The following is a 26,522-nucleotide window of genomic DNA, read 5'->3' as shown; positions in this document are numbered from 1 at the left end:
GGCACCTATGAGAACCCTGAATCTACCACCACCTCCTAACCCTGTATCTACAGGGTTCCCATAGCTCCCTGGGTAAATTTCCAAAGCAAAGATGCACCAAAAAAAATTACTTTCATGCTGAACCCCAGAAATTACACCAACCAGACAGCTTTTGAAATTGCATCAATTGTGATGCATCGGCTACAAATTGTGTCAGACACATCTACTCCTGGTGACTGCAGATGTTTTATATGGCCAATCTGAACAAAGCCTAACATAGCAAATGACTTGCTTGCAACCTTTTTGCTATTTGCTTTAATTAAGCTACACAAATGACCCCTTGTATGCCCTTAAGGGTTGATCCTAGTCCTCAGCAAGGAAATTTACAAAAGTCTTAACACAAATTGGCGTTAAATTGGAGTACAATCATCAAACCGCAAATTTCCAATAAAAAATTTACATTTTTTTTCATGTCACCTTTCTCCTAAATGTTTTTTATTATGACATTGAAATAAAGCAATTTTCCCAGCTTGACATCTAATTTAAGTTGAATAATATTTCTTACTCTGATTTGACAATTTTAATTTTAACTGGCAAATTAACAAAATCGATTAAAGCTTTTGTGAATTTTTAAATTTTTAAATCTAATTTAAGTTGAATAATATTTCTTACTGTAATTTCTGTTTCCTCTGGTTTGTGAATACCCCAGATGCATGTTTGCCAGTAATAACTGTTGTTAGTGATTATTATAATATATAATGATATATAATATATTAAGAGAATGCATTGATTCAATTAAGCAGTACTAATACAAATATTTCAATTCTTATAATGTGTATTGGCATTACAAAAGCATGTATTGTACAAGTCAGACTCTAGAGCAGGGATCCCCAACCTTTTGAACCCGTGAGCAACATTCAGAAGTAAAAGGAGTTTGGGAGCAACAACAGCATGAAAAATGTTCTTGGGGTGCCAAACAAGTTCTTTGATTGGCCATTTGGTAGCCCCTATGTGAATTGTCAATCTACATTGAGGCTCTGTTTGACAGTACATCTGTTTTTCATGCAACCAAAACTTGCCTCCAAGCCTTAAATTCAAAACTAAGCTCCTGCTTTGAGGCCACTGGGAGCAACATCCAAGGGGTTGGAGAGCAACATGTTGCTCACGAGCTACTGGTTGGGGATCACTGCTCTAGAGATTCTAGCAGATGTTTTCTACACCATCCCCAAATAGCTGAAGATGCAGGGAATTGCAGGCACAACCGTGAAAGTTTAAAAAAAGGAAGTAATAGTTATTTGCTTTTAATAGACTCTATAGGAGATAGCCTTGCCATATTTCAAAGATTTCTTGATGTCAGGTTTCCAGATAGGAGATCCTGTTTATATTTGTGCATTCACAAGACAGAGCAGCAGTACCAAAATAATTTAAACTCCTAAAAATTAAAAAATGGTAATATAAATTCTGAAATATTTATTAGTAATGCAAAATGATTGTAAATGGACACATATCGGTGCAATGAGGGCTGTTTTATTGAAGGAGATTTTCCAGAGGATATGTGTACAACTGGCCGTATCTCCAGAGCCCTCCAGTAGATGTGTGAAATTTAGGAGGGGGCTAGTAAGTGTGCTGCAAATGGGGGAGGGCACCTAAGCTTTTCTTTCCTTTGTAAGAATGCCTGACATTTAATTGAGGTAAAATAAATGTTGCTATCAGAAGTCACAATGGAGAATACCGGTGGCAAAGCTAAAGGGTCTCTCTTTACACATTAACTTCCTTGCCCTCTCTTTGGATAAAACACTGGACAATATGTATTTCAGACATGAAAGGAGATGAGTGATGTTTTATTACTTTTCTCATGTGGATAGCTTAGCAGAGCTTTCAACTGTTCTTTGCCATAACGTGCTTTTGCAAGTTATTTTCTGCTGTGGATCTTTGGATGCTGCACCAGCCCACAAGGAGATGTGACTTGAATTCCAATGAAGACCAAGCTTAGGAAAAGTAAAGTGAGTATTTTGGAAAGAGATTTCATCTCTGTGTTTTTCTTCTGTCTGGTGCATTTATTAATGGAACTTTTCTTCACAGCGTAGGAAACCAAAATATATAATAAAATATATAGATGCACACAATACCTATACGTATTACGAGATTATCCCAGATTCAAGTGCCATAGTAATCAAAGAGAGACTTTACTTTGGTAGAGACTCAGAACTTATCTTCTTGAGGAATATATGCAGCAGTCATCAAGGTGACAAAATGTATCAAGGGATTAGACCTTTCAGTGTGTCCAATCCATTTGCTGCCTTCTGTTTGATGATGGGCTTTGAAATATCACCACAGTAGCTGCAATGATCCCCAGATCCTTACTTCTTAAGAGCTGTCTATAAAACAGATTTTGTGTAGACCTTCCCTGGTTTGCACATGTATTTACAGTGGATTATTTGAGGAGGGAAGCAGGGGTTAAGTCTAGAGGTCTCTGGATTCCCCTGGGGTTAACCTGGCAGCCTGTTTGGCACATTCAGGATGGCTGACAGGTAGCAGGATTTGTCTAAGCAGCCTGCATGAGAGCCAACAAGGAAAACTGAATGCTGCAGATTAGTTTTGGATTATGTTGTCAGAATGAACCCTGATGGACAAACTGCAGAGGAATAAAATGCAATCTGTTTGGGGAAATACTTTGCATGCATAGCTCTCATTCCCCAACAAACTGCACCAAAATCATTAATAATTTACAAATCCATCTTCATTAACTTTTTTTTTCCCTAGGATATTTATTTGTTAAAGAATGAATGTGCCACTGTTTCATGTCTGTCCTGACTTCCAGCAGATGGTTGAGATGGTATATTACCAGCTAGTAGATCAAATAAATTGTCAGCAACTATTAAATCAAATTATTTCAATATCATTTTTTGGAAAAAAAAATTAGAAATGCAGATCTGATAAGAAAAAATGCTGTTTTAAAAATATCAGGTGTTTTGGCAGCATTCGCTGAAGCTCAATGTGTATTTACGATTTTGCTGGAGTAGCAACAAATTCTCTATGGACTGTGTTAAGAGCTGTTTACTAGTCAAACCTAGTAGAACCCCAAAATCAAATGAAACAAGTAAAATTAATCATTATGGCAAGATAGGAGTAATGTTCTCATGATTAGCGAGATTTACTTTGATGTAATCTTATTTAATCAACCGTAGAGTCTATGTATCATTATGAATTGCATGACAATTTCCATTTAGATTCACAGCAATAACAGATCATGTACTGAAATATGTTTCGTTTCATAATGAAGAAAACAACATCAAGAAGAATGCATAAAGAGACCCTGGAATTAATACATTAAATCTAAAGCTTGATAAGGTTAGAAAGTGTGTCATTTTGATAAAACCACTAACAAAATATATCTTATTTATTAAGGTTGCATCAAATCTATTTCAGAATGCATCTATATGGCTGTGCATATATTGCTTACGCATTTACACTGGCAGACAAACAGATTAGATAAATAAATGATAGATAGATAGATAGATAGATAGATAGATAGATAGATAGATGATAGATAGATAGATAGATAGATAGATAGATAGATAGATAGATAGATAGATATGACAGATAGATAGATAGATAGATAGATAGATAGATAGATAGATAGATAGATAGATAGATAGATAGATAGATAGATAGATAGATAGATAGATGATAGATAGATAGATAGATAGATAGATAGATAGATAGATAGATAGATAGATAGATAGATAGATAGATATGACAGATAGATAGATAGATAGATAGATAGATAGATAGATAGATAGATAGATAGATAGATGATAGATAGATAGATAGATAGATAGATAGATAGATAATAGACAGACAGACAGACAGATAGATAGATGATAGATAGATAGATAGATAGATAGATAGATAGATAGATAGATAGATAGATAGATATGACAGATAGATGATAGATAGATAGATAGATAGATAGATAGATAGATAGATAGATAGATAGATAGATAGATAGATAGATAGATAGATGATAGACAGACAGACAGACAGACAGACAGATAGATGATAGACAGACAGAGAGACAGACAGATAGATAGATAGATAGATAGATAGATAGATAGATAGATAGATAGATGAGATTTAGTGTCAGAGCGGGTCAAGTGGGGTCCACATTGCTAATGTAGAGAGCACTGTAGTCTCATTTTAAAAAACAGAAATTTGACTTTTAGGCGCAGATTTATCAAAGCGTGAATTTAGAGCTCACCACAGAACAACTCGCTTTTTATTCATTCCTATGGGATTTTCAAAAGCATAGTTAGCAAATGGTGAACTCCGTTGATAAATACAAGTGAGTTTTTCAGTGGTGAGTTCTACATTCACACTATGATAAATCTGCCCCCTAAAGTTAGTTAGTGACCGGAAAAGGGAATGAAAAAGATTCTAGTGCAGAATGTGATAAAAAGCCAATAAATATGTGCAGAAAGGTTTAATGTATCCTTTCTCAGAGCTTTTTTTCTCTTCTTTTTTCCTTGATAAGGTTAGAAAGTGTGTCATTTTGATAAAACCACTAACAAAATATATCTTATTTATTAAGGTTGCATCAAATCTATTTCAGAATGCATCTATATGGCTGTGCATATATTGCTTACGCATTTACACTGGCAGACAGACAGATTAGATAAATAAATGATAGATAGATAGATAGATAGATAGATAGATAGATAGATAGACAGACAGACAGACAGACAGACAGACAGACAGACAGACAGATAGATAGATAGATAGATAGATAGATAGATAGATAAATTAGATAGACAGACAGACAGATTAGACAGAATAGACAGATATAATGACAGATAGATAGATAGATAGATAGATAGATAGATAGATAGATAGATAGATAGATAGATAGATAGATAGATAGATAGATAGATAGATAGATATGACAGATAGATAGATAGATAGATAGATAGATAGATAGATAGATAGATAGATAGATAGATAGATAGATAGATAGATAGATAGATAGATAGATAGATATGACAGATAGATAGATAGATAGATAGATAGATAGATAGATAGATAGATAGATAGATAGATAGATAGATAGATGATAGATAGATAGATAGATAATAGACAGACAGACAGACAGATAGATAGATGATAGATAGATAGATAGATAGATAGATAGATAGATAGATAGATAGATAGATATGACAGATAGATGATAGATAGATAGATAGATAGATAGATAGATAGATGACAGACAGACAGACAGACAGACAGACAGACAGATAGATGATAGACAGACAGAGAGACAGACAGATAGATAGATAGATAGATAGATAGATAGATAGATAGATAGATAGATAGATGAGATTTAGTGTCAGAGCGGGTCAAGTGGGGTCCACATTACATAGTTACATAGTTAAATTGGGTTGAAAAAAGACAAAGTCCATCAAGTTCAACCCCTCCAAATGAAAACCCAGCATCCATACACACACCCCTCCCTACTTTTAATTAAAATTCTATATACCCATACCTATATTAACTATAGAGTTTAGTATCACAATAGCCTTTAATATTATGTCTGTCCAAAAAATCATCCAAGCCATTCTTAAAGGCATTAACTGAATCAGCCAACACAACATCACCCGGCAGTGCATTCCACAACCTCACTGTCCTGACTGTGAAGAACCCTCTACGTTGCTTCAAATGAAAGTTCTTTTCTTCTAGTCTAAAGGGGTGGCCTCTGGTACGGTGATCCTCTTTATGGGTAAAAAGGTCCCCTGCCATTTGTCTATAATGTCCTCTAATGTACTTGTAAAGTGTAATCATGTCCCCTCGCAAGCGCCTTTTTTCCAGCGAAAACAACCCCAACCTTGACAGTCTACCCTCATAATTTAAGTCTTCCGTCCCTCTAACCAATTTAGTTGCACGTCTCTGCACTCTCTCCAGCTCATTTATATCCCTCTTAAGGACTGGAGTCCAAAACTGAACTGCATACTCCAGATGAGGCCTTACCAGGGACCTATAAAGAGGCATAATTATGTTTTCATCCCTTGAGTTAATGCCCTTTTTTATTGCTAATGTAGAGAGCACTGTAGTCTCATTTTAAAAAACAGAAATTTGACTTTTAGGCGCAGATTTATCAAAGCGTGAATTTAGAGCTCACCACAGAACAACTCGCTTTTTATTCATTCCTATGGGATTTTCAAAAGCATAGTTAGCAAATGGTGAACTCCGTTGATAAATACAAGTGAGTTTTTCAGTGGTGAGTTCTACATTCACACTATGATAAATCTGCCCCCTAAAATTAGTTAGTGACCGGAAAAGGGAATAAAAAAGATTCTAGTGCAGAATGTGATAAAAAGCCAATATATATGTGCAGAAAGGTTTAATGTATCCTTTCTCAGAGCTTTTTTTCTCTTCTTTTTTCCTTAGCACATATTGAACTTTTCTTCACAATTTTGTGGGGGCAGGCGGGCTTTCCATACAGTTTTGTTGCATTCAGTCATAACTGAATTTTACTGTACTGCTAAAACATAGAGTCATGTTATGTATAATAATAATACTATTTTTATTATGTATAATAAAATACACTTGGTAGTTATTATTAATTAAATTATTATTATTATTATTATTAGGTGTATGCACAGATACACATGGGTGTGTATACAAGCTACATGCAGAAATAGAATTCTGCTCAATAAAGTTTAAACGGAGGAGTGGAATCTAAAAGCCTGTCGTTTTTCTATCCTATGAGCTATTTATTTGGAACAAGGGTGACAAATTCTGAACAAATTCTGAACAAGAAGATTATCACTAGAATTTACTGTCTATACACAGTTTGGGACAATAATATTGGCAATACCTGTGCCAATCAGAAGCTGGCTTGGGAACAATAGCAGAACCAAGAGAAAATCAGCCATGCTCCTGGCACTATCTGCCCCCCCACATGGGAAATTCCCCCACTTGGCAACTCTCTATCTCCCTCAGCCTCTTCTCCCCCCGCTGCACTTTTATCAACAACGTGGCTAGGGTCCTAATGCCCCTCCACTGCTTTGCCCTAAGCATGTGCCTCTTCTGCAGACCCCTGGTTTTAAACAGCCCCTCAAATTAAGTGGAGGGCAAATTAATATTTGGCGGAGGGAAGCTGGGCAAAAACCTGCAAATACAGCAATAGCAGGTGCCAAAGAAAGAAGAGCCCCCCCACATGACATTAGATAAACATCAGATATAAAAAATGTTTAATGTTTCTCATACTTGCTTACAGCATATAATACAAATCTAAAGTTCAGTGGAAATACAATGTTAATCCATACCATCCCACAAACAAGCAATAAACAGAAACTGCCAGACAAAAATTTGAATCACCCCAATGTTGCAACTTTGTCAAGAGCAGCCACTCAACAATGAAGCATGCACACATTTTTGTACTTTAGTGAGTGTTAGAGAATGCAATCTCGTAAAAGCAGCAATGTTAGAAGAACCTTTAGTCTGTTATAGATCTCCTCTTTAATGGTAAAAAAATAAAAAGTACTTACTGGCCCATGCCCCTTAATAACCTTCAAAGTCAGGGCACACTGGGATAACTGCTAACAAAACACAAGGTAGCTAGCAAACAAATAATATGCCATTTTACAGATACACCCTGTGATTAAAATGTTCTACACTGTGAAGAAACTTTATTAGGCTCCAATATGTAACCTAGCATCTTATCAAATGAGAAATTCCAGGATCTTCTATAAAGAGGCTAAACTCAATAACAGACATTATTCACTGATGTTTTCCCAACAACCAATATACCCTCCTTTAAAGGCACTATAATATATATATATATCAAGAAAAAAGTTATCTGTTTGACAAAAAAGTGAGGCTCACATATTCAGTATCCTAGAACTAATTGCAGCTACATTAGGTTTTAATATACCCGGGTTATACATCTGATAACAATCTCAGGGTTTTTTTACCCACAAATTCCAGTACTCTCTAATTTAACTTTGAAATTATTATTGTGATCCGTAGTGCTGTTTTTGTGGTTATTTTACCGGGAAAGTTGATTTCAGCTGAAAAGGAACTTAGATTTAAGGTGAACTAATCCTATACCTGTACAGTTTTTATCCATAAAAAAATTCTATTCTACAGACTGCATGGAAAAAGAAGAATCGGTATTATCTAATATATGCCTCTTAAGTAACAGAATAAGGATTGAAGAATTGGAATAAGTAGGGTTTATCTGGCATTGATTGACTACTTTGCTTTACCTTGGTTTCCTAGACTTGCACTATCCAAAGTAAAGGCACTGAAGCAACAATAGACACTAACCTTGTAATTTTGCTCTCTTTCACTATCAGGAAGGGGCCTTTTCTTAAAATAATGAAAAGGTTAAAAATCCTTTGTTTGTCCTAATAGGAAAGGGGTTTCATCTGCTTACATTTTGGACCAATCAATAACTTCAAGCATTTTAAATATTGAGACTGAATATAAATACAGTGGACATTTACGTAATCAGTTGGCAAGCTATATTCAAAACAATCAGTAGCAAAGGTCAAATACCTTTTGAGTAAAAGAGACTAACAAACTCATGTGTATGTATGCATAAAATTTGTTGCAATGTCGGATTATATAAATAAATCATCTGCATTCATCATGAGTAGTTGTTTCCATTGATTCAATTATATTGGAGTTACTTGTTTTTATCTTTTGACATTTTTTTTTCGTCATTAAGACCACAAACGCACTTACAGACATTATCCAGTCTATAAAAGAAATTAGATTTTTGTAATAAGAAACAACAGATTGGTCACTTACAAAGATGTGTACTCAAGCAGCTTGAACTGACAGCCTTCCCAGTAGCCTATCTGATGGGTGGTATGTTGAGCATAACTACTGCATTAATGGGGAGCAAATTTGTATTTTTAGAATTGTTAAATCTGTATAGTTTATTGCATAGTTACAGAGCAGTTGAGGTCAAAATAAGGCACATATCCATCATGTTCATTGCCCTGTTTTATTTTCAAGATCAGTTGGTAGAGTTCACAGTTTCCCTCCCATCCCTTAGTTTATTTTAGTTTATCTTTGCCCATCAGTATAATTAATATAGTTCAATATACTGTCATCATTCATGTCCAGCGTTTTATTGTCACAGTTTTGTTTGGGCAGATCTTACATTGGCCTGGTTAATTGGTGATAGTTTTGGGGATTCAAGGGGTGTTTGTAGCTTATGGGTTTTATTCAGCTAGAGATATCTGGAGATTGGATTTATATGTATGCCTACTGTCCTCTGACATCAGTAGAATTAATGAATTAGAGTGTTATAAGGATTGCCATCTTTCGACAGTAGGAAAACAGGGTGGAGGGTTGTGACATAACAGGGTGTGTGTGTGACGACAGGGGCATGTCTGATGACATCAAGAGCAGGGGTTATGACGTGGCTATAGTCAATTGCCTGGTCTCCCTTATTTGTCTAAAACTGATTCTCCCTGTTACTTTGCAGGTATTTTTTTTTTACATATAAATTAATAAATTATATTAGTTGTAGTATTCCTTTTCTGACAGATTCAGATAAAAATAAAAATGGCTAATTGTGTCCATTCATTGTGTTGATACAGAACAGAATACTAAATAATGATTTCTGCTACAGATTACAAATTACACTGGGGCAGGGACAGATCAAAATGATGATGTATAATATCAATAAGGAGCAAGGAGTTTGTATGCACTCCTCATGTCTGCATGGATTTTTCCAGTTACTCTGGTTTCCTTAAGCACATAGAAGCAAATTAATTAACTCCTAATAAAACTGTCCATTCTGTGTGCATGTATTAGGCACCTTAGACTGTAAGCTCCATTGGGCCAGGGACTGATGTGAATGATATATAATCATTAACTCTGCAGAATATGTTGGCAATATATAAAAAAAGTATAAAGTATAATAATAGTAGTAATAATAAAAGAGATCCGGAATATCCAATAAATAAATATATATATATATATATATATATATATATATATATATATATATATATATATATATATATATATATATATATATATATAGTAATAATCAAATAAGACACAGATTTGAAAACATATGAAACATACATATGCCTTGGTTAATCACGTTCTGTGAAAAATTTTATAAACCTCTTTAATATACAGTTTCCTTTTTTTATAACTTTCTTTTTATAAAGATTTTTAAAGAAAATATTTTTTCCATACAAAGCATTGCAAAAATAAACATAATACAAAAACAAAAGTTGTCCAGTGGTCAAGAGGTAGACATATACAGTTACATCAGAGTAGTATAGTGAACACCCAGCAAACCCAAGGATGCATCCAAGTGACATTTCAATGAAACATATGCAAAAGTAGGGGCACAAAGTGGGGCACAAAGTGTTCATTACTAAAGGTAAACCTAGGGATAACTCCATTGCTTTATGATAGAGGTAAATCACATATACTCCAGTCAGTGGCTATTTCTCCTCGTATCCCCCTCTGGCACAATGAGTTCTTAGGCACCCTGTCCCCAATACATTCCAGCCCCACCAATTCTCCCACCATAGGAGATCAGTCCAATGATCTGGATGCAAGGTATATTAGCCACCCGGCACTCTGGACTAAGTCACCTGCAATGGTCCCCCCAATTGGGCGGTGTCCCAGCTATACCAAATTTTGTTAAAGTTATCAATATTATCATTTCGAAGTGCAGTCAGCTGTTCCATCCTCCTAATACACCGAACTCTCTCCATGAGGTCAGCCTCCGTAGGAGGAAAGGTATTTTTCCATTTCCCCGCTATAGTACATCTGGCAGCTGTTAAGATTGAGTTGGCTAGTTTTTGGGTTGGATTATTTATATTAGGGATTCTCTTCCCCAGCACCAATACCAAAGGATCTAGTGGAATATCGATCAATAACACCTTAAGCAAACATTGTGTCACTCCCTCCCAAAATGGCTTGATAACTGGACAAGTCCAGAATATATGTAGTAATGTGCCTTCCTGACCACATCCCCTCCAGCATTGAGACGAAACAGATTGTGGGAACCACTTATGCAGTAAAGAAGGAGTATGATACCATCCCATTAATATTTTGTAGATGTTTTCCTTCAATGTGACACATATAGGTGTTTTTGTTGCATTTTCCCATATATTATAGCAAGTATCCAAGTTTATGGGTTGACCCAAGGCCTCTTCCCATTTTTTCATATACACATGGGGAGCGGAATCGAGATTTTAATATACAGTTTCAATGGTACCAAAGCTCTTTTGAATAACAACTTTACATTCTATTTGATACAAAAAAATATCACCCTCAATCATTTAAGAAGAAACCTGGCAGTATTGGAACTCATGTCATGTACCAAGTGCTTTATATATTCTTGGATATTCAGTATATAATGGTCTAAAAGGCACTGTACAAATGATCCCTGGAATAGGATAGGGATAGAGCTAATATGTATGTATTTGGAATAACAATGTATACAAAGAAAGAAACTGCTTTTAAAAAAAAAAAAAAAAAAAAGTCTAAAATCAAGTCAGTTTAGGCAGCACCATCTAATTTATGTAGACAACATTAATGAGCTAAGGGGGTCTCAAATGTGGGGATGCATTAAATTTGCTTATTGTTACAGGGCATATGTTAACAGCTAATCCCAGCTCTGTGCCATGATCATGGAGCAAATGCACATGCAAAAGTCTTTACATTGTATGAAATTGTGTGAAAGGGATTAAAACCTTGGCTTTAAACCAAAAAGAATAATTGCAGGGAATATTACATCAGAGGGGAGTACTCTGTACATATTCTTGCTAATACTCTCTATGCATCTGCCCTTATAATAATTTTTCTAGGGTCTCAATAAAAGTCTATGGGGAGAATACATTGGTGTTTGGGGCCTTTCTGAATCTGCAGTCTGTAGATTGCATTTGTTTAAGGCAAAGTATACTCATATGTGTTTTGAAGTCTATTAAGCTGCATTTGGTGAATAGCATAAATGTAAAATGCAGCAAAAAAGGACAACCCCAGGAAGCCTTATAAGTTTTAGGCCACTTAAATACTTTATTTTAGAGTTGCAAATAGGAGCCATACCTGCCTACCTTCTACAATATATACATGTTATCTAGCAAAGATCATTTTATAGTATGGTTAACATGTATTTAATTTTATTGAATATTCCGCATTGCAGATATAATACACATGCTAACCTAACGCCACATTGAGGCACTAACCCACATCAAACATTACATAAGTTAAATCCAAATTGGATCAGCACAGTCAGGGATAGGTTATTACCTTACTGGAGATGCACAGTTGGTTTGCATTTGTGTGTGTACTTGAGCATATATAAAGCAATGGCTGTTTTTCCCATGATGCCTGTGGAAGCCAGACCTCTTGCTATGAGGTGGGAAACCTGAGATGGGCTCATTTGCTCTCATCAACAGGCCATAAACTCTAATCAAGTCAAAGCAACTAAATGCCCTGCTTGTAAAGGGCACACTTGGTTAATAATATAATTACGGTGTTGACATGCGGCATGTTGCAGCTTTCATTTTAAAATTGTTACCGGTAATCTTTTAATCCTAAATCAGGTCAACATTTATCAAGTTAATCTAGCATGAAGATTAATTAGGCAAGTGAATACACACACACTGATAAGCTCTTTTTTGTTTTTCATTTTGTGTCATTTAGAAACTTTGAGATCCTTCCCAGTTAAAATGGAAGATATACACAGCAATTTGATTTAATAATGGGTAGGAAGGATGCTAATTGAGATGTATTTTATTTTACAAAGGGATACCTCCATTAGTATGTGATGTTTTCCTATCAAACCAATAAACTCATTTCTGCTGCTGGGGCAACTGTTATGGCAATTTGCTCATTACGTATTTCTTAAACCTGTTATCCAGAATGCTCGGGACCTGGGATTTTCTGGATAATGGGTCTTTCCATAATTTGGATCACCATAAGCTGTCTTCTAAAAAGTATTTAAACATTAATAAAACCCAATAGGATTGTTTGCCTCCAAAAAGGATGCATTTTATCTTAGTTGGGATTAAGTACAAGTACTATTTTACTATTACAGAGAAAAAGGAAATCCGTCTTAAAAATGTGAATTATTAAATGGAGTCTATGCGAGATGGCCTTAATTTGGAGTTTTCTGGATAACAGGTTTCCCATACCTGTATAAAGTACCTTTTTTTAAATTTTTGTGCCATTTTGTCTTCAATACATTTATTGAAGTGTTACAGCAATTTCTGTGGAAGCTTTCCCCACATTTAGTTGGCAATCCATTTGATAATACATAGGTTAAGGTTATTCTATTTTCATCTACATGACATAAGACAACGAAATAGTAAAAAAATGTTGTATGTTTGACAAAAATAAATTCACAAAATAACATTAATGGTAAATCATTGTATTTTAATGGTATTTAGTACTAGTGCTAACACAATACAATATATTTTTTAAATAGGTTCTTCTTTTAACTAAAGTAGTAGACCACACTACCAGGGGATACATTTGCAGCCCCATTAATCTCCCAAACAGCCTTGGTTAACTGGCAGTATAATATAAAGGTGTTTACAAATAATTTTCAGCTAAGACTACACTAGTTAGAACTAAATAAAATTTTGTGGTTTGTTTAAGCTCTGTTATTCTATAGAAATATTTATCTGTAGCTGTAACTCTTTGAGGATCCATTATTTTAGGAGCAAACTTTCCAAATGGAAAACAAAATCTGTAAATGTGCTATTACTAGAATGTGCATTGTGCAGAATGATTTTATGATCCCATATTTATACTCAGGGCCTTATTTATCAAAGTGTGAATTTATCTGACTATCTTAATCAAAAAAGTCCGACCAAACTAGAATCCACGATTGGACCTTATTTATTATTAAAAAAATCACAATTTATCGAATTGGAGACAAACATGAAAAAATTGAGCGAAAATCCAAATTGTACGATTTTTCGGGCATTTTACCCAAAAGCCTGAATTTTGTCCTATTTTTGCCCGAAAATTCTGAAACAGTCGGATTTTCAGGCTAATTGCAGCGCAGACCACATACAATTCCAAATAGGACCTCTCCCATTGACTTATATTCAACTTTGGTAGGGCTGAGATGTCAAATTTTACCGGTAAATAAATAACCACCTCAAAGTACCCTGTTTGTCATTAACCTTAGATTCTATGTTTTTATTTACACATGTAGATCCTTATATATAGTATGCATATGCACTGGACGTTTTGGTTAGCAATTTTAATGGCAACTAAAAAAAAGGTGATTGAGATGTATTTTCTGACAGGATTCATTATGCAGAGCAAAATGCCTTTCCTCCTCTGCTTCCTAGATAAGGCAAACCTATAGGATTGCTAGAAATTCCATGCATTATTTGGGGAAAACATTAACAATCCCCATGGGTGGTGCTGCAGAGTTCATGCCCTGTTTCATCAAATTTTCAAATGACAGTCTCCAGGGTCTGTGCTAATTATATAGATTCCAACAGCGAATTCTGCACACTTTGTATTTATGGTATAAGGGCTGTGTTGAAAAGTTTCTTTATTCCTCTGCCTTTTGACCTCCAACAACATGCACAGGCACTACAATTCAAAGAAGCAGACACACAAATATATTGACTCACTAAAGTATTTGACCTGCAGTAAAGAGGCAATTTCAATCCATAAAATGTGGCTTTTAAAAATGGCAAAATTAGCATTGAGAAAACTAAGATATAATCATTTTGCAAACTACACTTTAATGTTATCTTATTGTGCCCCCCTTATATCTGTTCCTTGAGTTTCTTTCTGGAAAGAGAAGATATTCTGTCTCAATGACATTGGAAGGAATCCATTTAAAAGTCTTCAAATGGATTTGCACTGGCAATTGTGCCTGTTGTTATGGCTAGATAGCCCCATAGCATTAAACTTGTGTTACTGTATGTTAGCCAGTCTATCAGTTAAAGCAGAAAACTTTTGACATGAGACCTAACACAAATGGGGATACCTCTAGATGATCCACAGTATATCTTGTTCAACTGTCAGGCCTTTTACAGGGGTTGAGATAGAAAGTTCATAGTGTGTTATTCACAGTTGCAGTAGCTTAATGGGAATCTGTGGAATGCACTTAATGTGGCATGCTAAATTTACATGCACGCAGAATAGTAGCCCTTTTGGAGGGAATACATTAAGAAATGTTTGGTTTCAGTGATACCCAGTGGTACTGTGTCAAACATGGCCATTGAAATTATATTTTGAGTACAAATATAAACCGACCATAAAAAAATCATCTGGGAAAATGAATATAAATGATCTCCATGTTGAATGAAAGTAATTTGTTATGTCTCACGTGTATAAAACTCTTACTGCTAAGCTCATAGAGGAGTGGAGCAATTCTCAAATCTCTTAAAAAGGTAGGATACACACTATTATAATGAGCCACCGTCTTAACATTTCATATTTATTTTGGGATTACTGATCTCCTTAAACTTGTCAGGCCTTAAATCTTTTGAATCCAAGGTACTTTGGTTTATTTGAAATGGCCGACCCCTGTGTATTAATAGAGCCATCTCTCTTCATTCCAAGGTCACAGGAGATTTTCGATCTTGGGAAGCACAATGTAGAATTTCAGCTAACCCAACTTACTACATGGCAAATAAGCCCAAAAGCCCCTTTAGATTCCCTTGAAAATCACTTTCCATTTCCACCCTAAACTTGCTCATTTGGGATTTACTTGAAGAGGATTTTGATCAAATATCATGTTTTTGTAACACAGACAGAATTCTGTTACTTTGGTAACTGCCCATTTATCTAACATATCTTTTTACTTTTCGAATTCCATTATTATTATTATTATTATTATTATTATTATTATTAACATGCATTTATATAGCGCCAACATATTTCGCATCGCTGAAAAGTAAATGTGTTTATACAACTAAATCACATGAATAACATACATAGAACATATTCCATATTTTTCTATAGTTGGTTTGCTGAAATGCCCTTTAACCAAAGTTATAAAATAAACTACTGGGAATCTTTACTTTTTTCTTTGCTAAAGGTTTTCACTTTGACACAGGGATTATAACTCTGAATGCAAAAATCACGAAAAATTTGCGATTTTTTAAAAAATAAAATTGAACTTTTAAATCATGAATTTTTCGGGGATTTATTAAACCCCGAGGATGGAAAAATCTGAAAATCTGGTATCTCCGACCTGATTTTTTGATGTGCGCTGGGTTTCGTTCAATACCCCAAGTTTTTTCAGAAAATTCTGAAAAAACAATGAAAATCGTGAAAATCTGATGGAAAAATCCGAAAATAACTTGAAAATCTGATTTTTTTTTCCAGCAAAGCAAATTTTCAGGAGAATGTAGTAATAAATAAAAGTAAAAAAACTCGAGCGGATTTGATCAGAGTTTGGAGCAGAAAATATTGAGATAAGTTCAGACTTTGATTAATAACCCCCATATTTCAATCATTTGGGATATTTTAGCAACAGAATTGCATCACACTTTTTGACTAGAATTTCAATCAAATCTTAGAGCTGGCAACTCTCAATGAAGCAAAAAAACGAATTTGATTTTCTTCCTAAAACAAGTATCATGGCGTAAAAAGGTTTTTGCTAACAGTATTTTAATTCCCTAAAGTTTCAAATCTAATTTTCAAATGATCATTTGACACATACTATACGTTTTAATGCAGCATATCAGAAAAGGATAACTGTATACATTTTAACACAATGTCCATCTATGAAGGTCTGTAATCATTTTACACATTACTAGAAGTCAGTGGTAAAACATTTGTAAACTAAACCTCCCTGGTATACATGGGCTGGTCAGATACCCCATCTGCACAATTGGCATGGGGCTGAATGTATGGAGAGCACACGAGGGTCTCTTTCTATTCAGGCCCTCTCCAAGTCATATTCCAGTCTCTTATTAAAATTAATGCATTGTTGCTAGGATAATTTGGACCCTAGCAACCGGATGAAATTGCAAACTGGAGAGCTGCTGAAAAAAACCCCACAAATAATAATAAAAAATGAAAACCAACTTCAAATTGTCTCAGAAAAGTACATACTAAAAATGTATGTAATGGTGAACAACCTCTTTAACATAAAAACATATGCTTTTGTTTTTACTAGTGAGCTCTGTCTACTGTGCTTAGCATCAGGTTAAGCCTAAATTAGTATGTAATGCAGTGAACCAGCTGTTCAGTCATCCTTCATCATGCTCCCTGAAATTGATTAACCTCTTTGTATAAGAGGCTACAGAAATATCCACCAAATGCAACAGCTAAATTTTGATTCAAATATAATGAAGTAAATCACATGTTTTAGCCTTAAAATGTGTATGTATGGTGTACATATCAGATAAATTAAAAAGTATATAGTAAAAGGGACAATAAATATATAGGTTTCACTTGACCACAAAAAATATAGGTCCCTGCTGAGAATATTGGCAGTTGTTTTAATTAAAAACAGTCACTGATTTTTTTGTTTGCATACTGTAAATACATATGAACCCCCAACATGAATAATTTAGCCTAGTTTTTCAACCCAGTGAATAATAATCTCAGTAAATAAAATAATTTCTTCTGTTGTTGTTTTGTAATGTATAAACTAGGCCTGCTATTTTGGTCAGTTCCCTATCATCCTATATGTGAATATATGTATATATATATATATGTATATATATATATATATATATATATATATATATATATATATATATATGTGTGATTTCATCAGACATCTTTTAAATTCATTAAAGTCACAGGTAAGGGGCCACTAACCTGGTTCAATCATTTAAACCTGACTTATGACTGGATCAGTGTGCATAGTCAGACTTTGGTCTTTGATCTGATCCTGATCGAATATTATGATGGCCCAGGTGCAGGCACACTCACTGAATTTTGCTTTTTCGCACCAAAATCCATCGAATGTGCCTGCACCCAAACGATGCAGTGGTTCCGGGTGTAGGCAAAGAAGAAAGCTAATGGCAGCCTTTTAATTGGCTTCTTTTGAACCAACGCTGGGTACACAGGGGCAGATGCACACTGATGCAGTCGTAAATCAGATGCCACTGGGAATAATTCAAGTGGCAAGAAAACTGTAGTGTAAAAAGAGGCAAAGGAAAATGCGTTTCTTTACATAGGATTTTTCAAGTGACTCAGACTTTTTTTCTGCTGATTAGTTAGGCAAAAAGAGAAGAAGGCACTCAAGACAGCATTTTTTTGCACAGAAAACTGCCTGTCACAGTCAGTGGGTATGATTAACAAAACAAGGTGACAGGCAAACAGGGGCATTATCATCACTGTTGCTTCCACCAGTTGGCAGTGCCAGATAAAATGCACTGTGTGGCATAAGTCTGTGTTCTGCCTTAAGAGAGGAACTCACAAGTTCAGTCTAGTTTTGTAAAAAATAAATCTGCTTTTCTTTAAAACACATTTTTATCATATAAACAAGAGTTGTTTGATGTGCTAGTGAATCAATAATATACTAGATAACCTCCATCACCATCACGTTTGACATTTGGTTTATTTTATCACTTTGATGGATTCCAATAGCTTTGAATGGTTAATAGGTTATCGTGTTTATTTGCCAGAATTGTGACATTGTTTATTTTGCCTGTTTTAGTTAACTGTTCTTTTACACTCCAGGACTCTTGCAAAACAAATGAGATAAGAACCTTTTTATCAACAGTCCTCTGAAGTTTAGTATTACTGAGTACAGCTCATTGTTAACTACTACTGGGTGTGTCTTTTTATAATTTCCTTCTGCAGCATAAAAATCACCTGCTATACTAAATAACCTGTCTCTCAAAGCAAATGCCAAAGTCGCTAAACCTAAAAAAATTGCTAAAAATCTGAAGGAAGTCATCCATATTTACTAAGTAATTAAAGTGCATAGTTAGGGCTATAGCACATTCATATTTTGATGTTCAGGAAGAACCAAAGCATCTTAAACACTTCGGTAAATTCGTGAATTTTTCGGCAAAGTGGAACGCCACAGATTCGCCCATTACTATTTATAAATAAATAACTGTAGGCATCTCTTTCCAACCAAGGTGTCTGGGAGTTTTTATCTGGGATAAGGTAGTAGAGAGGTGAGCCATGTGTGGAGGGAGAGGGGTGCAGTCTCAACGCTGCACCTGTCATGTACAAGTTTATTTATGATAAACAAAAATAAATAAATAGTATAAAAAATCGAATTATGATTGAAATTACATTACACAATGTCATATCTCCCAACTGTCCCGTTTTTAGAGGGACAGTCCCTCTTTTGACAGCTCAACCTGCAGTCCCTTGTTTGTACTGGAAAGTCCCATTTTTCTCTGCACTGAACAGCCAGAAAAAGAAACACATTTTCTAACTTAATTGGCTTTTGGCAGAGAGCCCAGAACAGCCACAGTTGAATATAAGATACTTTTGTAACAATTTTGAGATAAGCAAATAAGTAATTGTAACAATATAAGATAACAGGTCCCTTGGCAAATGTTAGACTTACAGCTTAAAGGGCAATTCACCTTCATTAGCAAAACTGTAATAACTGAAAAAAAACACAGAAATATGTTCAAACATTTGTAAAATGAACATGGAAATTAGGGGGTGTGACCACACAAAAAATGGGCGTGGTCAAAATTGCCACGATAGGCTCGGCAACTTTTTTGTCCCTCTTTTTATTTCCAAAATGTTGGGAGGTATGCAATGTTACTATTCCTTTATCTACGTTTATGCAGAAGTGAAATTACCGTGCCCTAACAAGACTAGTGATATGAACAGCAGATAAAGGCAGGCAGTCTATCTCTGAGAAGGTACAGTGTATCTCGGCTACAGTAGGCAAGTGCTTCTAGGGTGAGATTTATATGCTGTGAACTCAGGCAATCAATGATGCTTTCGTGAGTGGATCTGAAATGCTTGGATAATTTATCTGGATCATGTCAGCTAAAAACAAGAGAAAAAACAGGCATATTTCTAGGCCAGGACAGAAGTGCAGGCAGAAATTATGAGCACAACCGCATCTGATTTTAATATATTGACCGTGTTCCCTCACTAAACACTTATCTGAAGTATGCAGCTTATATAAACAGGTATAAGTTGCACAGTAGGCTGCACAAACAGCAGTACAAAACATGTTTATTTCTGACTTCCAATTTCTTTTAGATAAAGCAATGGCTGTCCATAGACTTCAATGCATTTCAGCAAATTTTTGCAGTTTCGCAAATTTTTGCTGAATCAGATTAACCCATCACTAAATATAGTTAAATAAGCTAGTAATTATGGACCTTACGTTTCCCCTAGGGATGGCTTCCTGTTATGGAGCATGCCACTCTTACGGTTTGTTTAGATGGTCATACCCCAATGACAAAGGGTATTCATAAGGCCAAAGTGAACATGTAGGAAAACTATTTCTTTAAAAAAACATCTGGCCATCTCAAACCTTTATGCATTTCATGCCTAAAGCACTTAATCATAGGCAATGAAGTTCTTGGGCATGTGCAAATGGACTTGCTTAGTGAGGTTATTAATGCCATATATTTATTTGTCAGCAAATCCTGTGGACATCAAGTTCCCCTGCCTCTTTTAGATTTTTGCAATGGTATAGAAAAATTTAGGTAACTTTGATCCAAGTAATCAAAGAATCTCATACTGAAAAAGCCTTAGGTATGGTGTGTATTTATGTGTCAGTGGTGTAACTAGTAGGTGCCAGGTAACCTCCACAAAAGTATTGAGGGCCTTGCGTGCATCCTAAAGCATTACCCTATCCAGCAGACCCCACAGTCTGGAAACTCCAATCACTCCTACTCACAAAAAATCATCAGGTCTGCTGCATGGTTGGTGTATGTACGGTTCCACATTCACAGGACTTAAAAACCAATAACAAGTAGGCGAGTACAGCACAGTGATGACTACAGTCACCTAATAATAAAGCACAGGTTATTGATTTTTCAAACCTGTGAGTGCAAACTCCTCTTTTTTTCTGTCCATATTGTGGAACTGCACCCAGGCCAATTAGTCCTTAAAGCTGGCCATAGATGCAAAGATCCGATCGTTTGAATCCTTCCCCATCTCCCAACCTGTCACTAACCTTTCAGATCAAATAAATTAGAAAAAGAACAGATCATCCAATGTTCTGCCCCTACAACAATCGTACGAAAGTTATGTCCGACAAAAGCTAGTGACAGTCTCCCACTGAAGATCGTCAGATCGTCAATACACGCAGAGATATTATCGGCAGCCGACAGAAATCTTTTAACCTGTCCGATCAACTGAACAACCGATCCGCATGGCACAACAGATGTCGGGACTATCCACACACGATCCAAAAATCTTATGAATCGAGGATTCTTACAATCGGATCTTTGCGTCTATTGCCAGCTTTACACATGAGTGCCAGCATTCTTGGACTGATTTATATATATATATATATATATATATATATATATATATATATATATATATATATATATATATATATATATATATACATATATATATTTATTGTCCAAATAGATCGCACACCATGATATAAAAGTTTAAAACATAGTGTTTATTTTGTAAGCATAAAAACAGCCAAGGTAAGCTTATCCATATGGAGATCTATGCAATGTTTCGCGTGCTTGCTGCTCCCTTTCTCAAGCTGGTCTCCATGTAGTATTAGGACTACAGTTCCCAGAAGCTCACTTGAGCCTTGTGGCGTCCCATGTGATCCATATATCTAAGCTATCATGGTGTGCGATCTTGTTGGACAATATACATATTTTTAGTGGAGTGACTCACCACATTTTGAGATAACGCACCCAGTACAGCTTTATCACTTTTTTCAGCGAGTGTGCAATACACATGTTGAATTTCCTAAGTGAGAGGGTGCACATATATATATATTGCCTTTACATATATACTGCATATCAGGAACTTTTGGCCTTAAGACCACAGTGGGCATTTTTGGGCATTTTGGCTGCCAACTTTTTAGTAGCTCAAGCATACAGACCAAAGCACCAAAATGCTACTTTATTGTCCCCTACAAAATTCAGTTTAAAGCAGGTAAGAATCATGTAACTAGTGCAGGTGCTTGTACTACACTTCCTTGTAAGGAGCATAAAATGTTCACATGTCACAAAAAGGCATAACTAGAACATGACAGTTATGCTTAGAAAGTAAGTGATATCCACAAAAGAGAAGAGAAATTAAAGGAGAAGGAATGCTCCAATCGATGGGGAGTGCCGAATGTTAGGGTATCCCACAAGGATTATAATGACTTACCTGATACCCCTAGCCTGTGCTCGTGTTAGCAGAAAACTGAACTGGCCCGAGGTACTTGTGAGCGATCCACTTACTTCTTTCTTTCTTCATGCGGGCACGCAAGCACACTAGAGTTAAAAGCCAGACTTTAACAAAAAAGATAGCCTTTTCACTCATGTGTGCATGTGTCACTGGATTCTGAAGAAAGAATAAGGGAGGAAGAGGATCACAAAAACCCCAATGAAAGGGCAGTTGTCTGCTGACAGGAACACCGGCCCAGGTTATCAGGTAAGTCATTACAATCCTTGGATGGTGCCCTAACATTTGACACCTCCCATCGAGCTTTTCTTTTCCTCTATGCAAAATCATTATTCTGTTTCTGAGCAGAAATATTTCAATACCTAAATAATCAAGAAGGTCAGTGCTGCCATCTAGGGAAATATCACATAGGAAAACATAATGTCCTTTAATAATGTGACTTAATGGTACAGCACAGGGGGACCATAACAGAGAGTTTGTTTGCACAATTGCATGTATATATTTATCTACACTACATCCTGGTGTATTTAATCATTTTTGGTGAACTCTGGGAATTGTAGTTCACAAGAGCTGAAATACCCTCAATATTAAGTTGTTGGCTTGCTTCACTAAACTGTTGGTAGTTGGTACTAATGAGATTGGTCAGGCCACCAGGTAAAATTTAGCCATTCATTCCCTGTCTGGCCTTTGACTCATTGGCACCCTAGAGACAAAGTCCAGGAATTAAAATATGTTTAAATGGTGAGTGTGTAATGAAACACATGATAATTTGTGCACTTTGGTGAATGGGCTTTTTAGTAACTCAAGAGGTAGCAGCAAACATCGACAAAACAAAATAAGAAAAATGAAATAAGAAGATTATTTACAAATTTGACTTAATTTCCAGAAAAAAATATTTTAGTCAATAAAATAGTTAATATTGTTTGCTGTGAATAGACTGCTCTTAACTTCTTTTTTTTTTTAACTTTAGAAGCTGTTATTATTTTGGATGAAACCCCATAAGGTCTTATGATCAGACTGGGAAACTGGGGATGACTACAGGAATTCTCTTGTTTGACAGATGTTCTGCAAGTCCATGGGCCTCTGGTAATCTGAATCTTTCTACATTATAGTAGAAACCATTTTTATAATATGACACATTTGTTTTACTTGGGAAAATTATTAAAATCTTAAAAGCATATAACGTCACGAATAGAGTTTAAAGGGATAATTATGCCTTATACTAAACCATGTTTATGTATTGCCCATGACCCAGTTTTCTGAGGATAACCCATTTTGGTTGAAAACAAAGGAATGTGGCAGTACTGCCTCAAGAACTTCCATGCCTGATTAACTTTAAGGCGTAATTCACTTTTAAGTTAACTTTTAGTTTGTTATAGAATTCGAAACAACTTATAAATTGGTCTTCATTATTTATTTATTATAGTTTTTTAATTATTTGCCTTTTTCCTCTGACTCTTTTGAGCTCTCAAATGGGGGTCACTGACCCCATCTAAAAAACAAAGGCTCTGTAAGGCTACACATTTATTATTGATACATTTCTTACTCATCGTTCTATTCAGGCCTCTCCTATTCATATTCCAGTCTCTTATTCAAATCAATGCATGGTTGTTAAGGTAATTTGGACCCTAGCAGCTAGATTGCTAAAATGGCAAACTGGAAAGCTGCTGAATAAAATGCCTAATAACTCAAAAGCTACAAATAATAAAAAATAATTCCAAATTGTTTCAGAATATCACTTTCTACATCATACTAAAAGTTAACTCAAAGGTGAACAATACTTTTAAAGGTTTGTTTGCTGCCCTTACTTGTTTAGGGGAATATGGTAGCAATCCATCTGCATCGAAATGAGTTGTGTCTGGCTGCTTGGACTGCAATACCACCAAAATGTAATTCCCTTCAATGAGTATGTTTTTTGTATTATTTAATACTTTTTCTATCTATCTATCTATCTATCTATCTATCTATCTATCTATCTATCTATCTATCTATCTATCTATCATCTATCTATCTATCTATCTATCTATCTATCATCTATCTATCATCTATCTATCTATATACAGTATATCTAATTATTCTAACATGCTCAGACACATAAATGAATACAAAAAAATGCAAAAAAACAAAATCTTCTCCAGAGCACCTGTCAGTCTGCCCTTCCCCAGGTTGGGTGCGGGTCCTACAACGGCAATATTTTGCAGGTTAGGTGTGGCTAAGTTTTGCTGGCCCATACATCACTAGGGTTGACCATACTGGTGTAGACAAATTTTTGTTAAATCCTTTAAACTCTGTGGTCATTTCTAGCTGCAACACTGCAACTCAGAGGATATGACCAAATCTGGAACCAATTTTAGCCATCTGCTAAAAACCATCAGTTTAAAGGATTTAACAAAAATTTGTCTACACCAGTATGGTCAACCCTAGTGATGTATGGGCCAGCAAAACTTAGCCACACCTAACCTGCAAAATATTGCCATTGTAGGACCCGCACCCAACCTGTACCTGTGTCTTTTCACTCTGTATGTTACTTCTTTGAACACCTCTGGTTCCACGACATGGAATCTACAGAAGCAGAGGAGAAGTGTCTTTCCCCAGTTTAACCCAATGGTTGGCCAAATTTCAACCTGAACACACCCAACGTGTGGTCAACCCATGGGTCACCCTAGGTTTGGGGTCCACCCTCATATCACTAGTTCACCCATATACAGATTTGCCTTGCAGACTGACAAGGGCCTGTACCCCAGGTGTGACAAACTCCACTTCATTCTGTCCACATAATATTTGTCTTAACTCACCCAAACAATGAACGAAGCTAAATAATGATAAGTATACTTCTACACTCTTTGCACCTGGGGTCATTGCAGTTGATGCTGAAAGCGTAAGGGCAGGACTACATGGCCGATTCAGCTGCGATCCGACGTGCTGCGCAAAATCGCAGGCGTCACGTTGGATGCGACGTAAACAAGGTAAGTAATTCAATTGTCACATCGTGTAGCAGCATTGATGTGACGCAACACGACTGTCGGATTCAGACGAAGTGTACATCGGCCATGTAGTCCTGCCCTAATGGGTGGAAAAGCTGGAATATGTTTGAGAAAAAATCATTTATTTAAATGGAAAATTGCAATGTCAACTACATACACTGTGCCCTGGTGCAAACTAGAAACCATGCAAGGTGTCCCTTAGAGGGTTATTTATTAATGGCTGTTTTTTTCTGGTCGGACTTTTAAAGGGGAAAACACTATTTTTCCTGAGAAACAAAACTAGAATTTTTCATGATTTCTAAAACCCTGATGCTGTTAAAAGTCCCAATAAAAAAGTACTCCATCTCAAACAGGCTGAGGTCATGTAGAACTCAATTGTAGATATCTCGCTTGCAATTGGAAGATATCCTGATCTGAGCTGGGTTTCGTACAATAATCCGAACATTTTGTGGTTTCCGGGCGATTTTCTGAAAAAGTCTGAGTTTTCAGAAAGTCAAATCTGAAAAAGTCTGAATTTTCAGAAAGTCAAATCCAAAAAAATCATACTATCCAGATTTTTTACCATTTTATAGCGTGTTTCCCGCACCAGATTTTTTTTTAATGAAAATATATATTAATAAATAAATAAGGTAAAAAAAGTCAGCGGGAATTTGGTCAAAGTGAGAAATTTTCAGCGTTTTATAAATAACCCCCTTAGTGTTTGTTTACTCAGCATTTGTGTCTGGATCATTGTTGAGCACTGAACCTTAATCCAGCAGGCAGGGGCAGAATAAGTATGTACTGTACATGGCAGGGAAAATAAACATTTTTAATTGAACCCTTCAGTCTTTTGTTCCACACCACAAACTGTGCCATTTTTTAATTATTCCGACATTCTTTCCAGTGGCTAAGATGGCCACTGTGTGGGATTTCTGCAAAAAAAAAAATCACTGTTACATTTCAGTAATTTGAATGTAGATAAAGTGAAACCCTGAATGTATTGATAATTATAAATATTTTAATTGTTCCCACAGTAAATGGCTGGTCAATTCAACACCTTTTTTACTTAGTGACACAGAAAAAAGTGACTGATGGATGATTCTAACAAGCCTAAGACTTTAAGCCCTCAGCGCAAGAGTTTACATCAGGTTCTTCACAGAAGGAAAAACCATTTAATCCTTGAAAACTGTTAAAAACTTCCCAGAAGACAGAAAAAATACAACCTTATACAGTGCATGTGTATGTTATTTATTTTTCCAAATGTTGGCCTTGCTGGATAATAAACTAAGACACTATGAA

General features: G+C 35.6%; 1 long non-coding RNA gene across 1 annotated transcript; it reads left to right on the top strand.

Annotated features, from left to right (window-relative positions):
• Nucleotides 1–1,660: 1,660 nt before the first annotated feature.
• LOC108706702 lies at nt 1,661–26,522 on the top strand. The gene is made up of 3 exons (XR_001934124.2): nt 1,661–1,982; nt 23,231–23,346; nt 26,258–26,522. It is a non-coding gene; the product is annotated as an uncharacterized LOC108706702 (long non-coding RNA).

Source organism: Xenopus laevis, chromosome 1S, assembly GCF_017654675.1.
Source record: "Xenopus laevis strain J_2021 chromosome 1S, Xenopus_laevis_v10.1, whole genome shotgun sequence".
NCBI lineage: Eukaryota > Metazoa > Chordata > Amphibia > Anura > Pipidae > Xenopus > Xenopus laevis.
This window is presented reverse-complemented; position numbering and strand designations above follow the sequence as displayed.